The sequence below is a fragment of the Kogia breviceps genome, unplaced genomic scaffold (genome assembly GCF_026419965.1).
Source record: "Kogia breviceps isolate mKogBre1 unplaced genomic scaffold, mKogBre1 haplotype 1 scaffold_56, whole genome shotgun sequence".
NCBI classification, from domain to species: domain Eukaryota; kingdom Metazoa; phylum Chordata; class Mammalia; order Artiodactyla; family Physeteridae; genus Kogia; species Kogia breviceps.
In genome coordinates this window covers 1,319,077-1,322,407 of record NW_026712001.1, presented here as the reverse complement: position 1 = coordinate 1,322,407, position 3,331 = coordinate 1,319,077, and positions in this window count along the sequence as shown.

Below are 3,331 nucleotides of genomic sequence, written 5' to 3'. Positions count from 1 at the left end.
ATCGCTCCCCATGCACTGAATCCCCAAACAGAACAGAGTCACGCTTTTAGAAAACACACTTATGCCTGCTTCAGGGGAAAGGTGAGGTGGGGTGACGCATAATACTCGAGTTTGAAATGAGCACAGATACCCTTCCGAAAACCGAATATGGAATGGACACGACCTACTCCTTGCTCAATCAACTGGACTCACCAGACCCTGTTCATCGCACAAGTATCTATCCGACTAGTAAGCATCTTAAAAGCTAAGTCTTGATATCTCTGTGTAAGTGCATCAAGTGTGTGTAAAGCGGCCTAAAACCAGCAGGGAAAATCAGCTCAGACCCATTCTGAGGATACATTTCCAACATAAAGAAGAAACAAGCAGGGCAAAACAGAGAGAAATTCTTCCAAAATGCGTTCAGGGACTGGCATGCAACCAGGATTGACCACATCTACAGCCCCAGCGGCAGAAGACATAAGGCTGGACACTCTTGGGGCTGAGACGATTGGTGAGGTTGGGAAAGCAAATGCAGACCCTTGAAAGGAATCCTGCGTGCTCCCCATTCCATGGGTCCCAACTCTCCAGGTTCAACGCAATCTTCCGACAGCGAAAGCACTCATTGGAAACCCAGCGGTTGCTACACCGTGGGATCGGGAAAGCTTTCTGAAACTCACCTCAGTTTTCATCTCCTGGTGCTCGTGTTCTCCATTCAGGCCCCCTTACTAACAATCTCCCCACTTGGAGACTCGGCGCCTTTCCATGCCTCTTTCGTACCGTCTGCAATTTGTCCGCAGGATGAACTGCAAGAGGGGGAACCAATGAGAGACTCGCTGGAGGTGTTTGGTCGGGCACATGTCACTCTCATTTCCCATCACGAAGAAGAATTCACCAGCGGTTCAGCCTGCCACCCCGGATCGACAATAGGGCGTGAAGCCATCCAGCCGTGTTGCGTCCCACTCACAAAAAAGCGACTTGGGAAATGGAGCTCAGGGGCACTGCACTTCCCAAACCTGCAGAGTTCTAAACGATAACTATCGCCCCAAAATATATTGAGGTCAGGCTACGAAGAGGCGCTGAACGCAAGGCAGAACTGCAGGAAACGGATGTCAACGGGTACATCGGAATGGCCCCGATAGCACATGAAAAGCGCCAGAACGTGGACAATGATGCGGTTGGCCAAAAAGGGCGTATGCGTTTTTTCCTGAATATATTCAGGAAAAAACGCATACGCCCTTTTTGGCCAACCAAGCAACCTGGGAGAGCAAATCAGCACTACAAAGAAATCTCTCGCCCCCCCCCCCCCCCGGGGCAAAAGGGCCAGGCGAAAAAAGTCTAAAAACCAGAAAGGCAGGACAGGCCACGGAGTCAAGGGAGCCTTGTTAAGCTGATGGGCGGGATGTCAATGGCCAACAGCCAATCTTCACAAGTGTATCCTCTTTCCCAAACCATGGAAAACACAGAACCACAGAGCATAGGGCACTTCCACACATGGGCGTTGACCTTGGGAAAATGAAAAAATCAACCAGACACAGGGACCCCAAAGTTGAGGGCTGCTGTCTTGACAAGAACCTCCACTCCGGTACACGTTTCATATCCCAGGAAAGAGCCAAGTGGACAAAGACGAGTGGACAAGTGGACAAAGACAAGTGGACAAGTGGACAAGTGGTGCTACGTAGGTCCAATGGAGTGTCACTCAGCCATGAAATCCACGTCATGAGGCTGGTAGCAGCATCCTGAGTGGATTTAGGTACGATCATCCTCAGTGAAATAAGTCCCACAAAAAAAGAAACTTATGATATCACTTATCGAGGGAATGTAAAAATCGCTCCCCATGCACTGAATCCCCAAACAGAACAGAGTCACGCTTTTAGAAAACACACTTATGCCTGCTTCAGGGGAAAGGTGAGGTGGGGTGACGCATAATACTCGAGTTTGAAATGAGCACAGATACCCTTCCGAAAACCGAATATGGAATGGACACGACCTACTCCTTGCTCAATCAACTGGACTCACCAGACCCTGTTCATCGCACAAGTATCTATCCGACTAGTAAGCATCTTAAAAGCTAAGTCTTGATATCTCTGTGTAAGTGCATCAAGTGTGTGTAAAGCGGCCTAAAACCAGCAGGGAAAATCAGCTCAGACCCATTCTGAGGATACATTTCCAACATAAAGAAGAAACAAGCAGGGCAAAACAGAGAGAAATTCTTCCAAAATGCGTTCAGGGACTGGCATGCAACCAGGATTGACCACATCTACAGCCCCAGCGGCAGAAGACATAAGGCTGGACACTCTTGGGGCTGAGACGATTGGTGAGGTTGGGAAAGCAAATGCAGACCCTTGAAAGGAATCCTGCGTGCTCCCCATTCCATGGGTCCCAACTCTCCAGGTTCAACGCAATCTTCCGACAGCGAAAGCACTCATTGGAAACCCAGCGGTTGCTACACCGTGGGATCGGGAAAGCTTTCTGAAACTCACCTCAGTTTTCATCTCCTGGTGCTCGTGTTCTCCATTCAGGCCCCCTTACTAACAATCTCCCCACTTGGAGACTCGGCGCCTTTCCATGCCTCTTTCGTACCGTCTGCAATTTGTCCGCAGGATGAACTGCAAGAGGGGGAACCAATGAGAGACTCGCTGGAGGTGTTTGGTCGGGCACATGTCACTCTCATTTCCCATCACGAAGAAGAATTCACCAGCGGTTCAGCCTGCCACCCCGGATCGACAATAGGGCGTGAAGCCATCCAGCCGTGTTGCGTCCCACTCACAAAAAAGCGACTTGGGAAATGGAGCTCAGGGGCACTGCACTTCCCAAACCTGCAGAGTTCTAAACGATAACTATCGCCCCAAAATATATTGAGGTCAGGCTACGAAGAGGCGCTGAACGCAAGGCAGAACTGCAGGAAACGGATGTCAACGGGTACATCGGAATGGCCCCGATAGCACATGAAAAGCGCCAGAACGTGGACAATGATGCGGTTGGCCAAAAAGGGCGTATGCGTTTTTTCCTGAATATATTCAGGAAAAAACGCATACGCCCTTTTTGGCCAACCAAGCAACCTGGGAGAGCAAATCAGCACTACAAAGAAATCTCTCGGCCCCCCCCCCCGGGGCAAAAGGGCCAGGCGAAAAAAGTCTAAAAACCAGAAAGGCAGGACAGCCCACGGAGTCAAGGGAGCCTTGTTAAGCTGATGGGCGGGATGTCAATGGCCAACAGCCAATCTTCACAAGTGTATCCTCTTTCCCAAACCATGGAAAACACAGAACCACAGAGCATAGGGCACTTCCACACATGGGCGTTGACCTTGGGAAAATGAAAAAATCAACCAGACACAGGGACCCCAAAGTTGAGG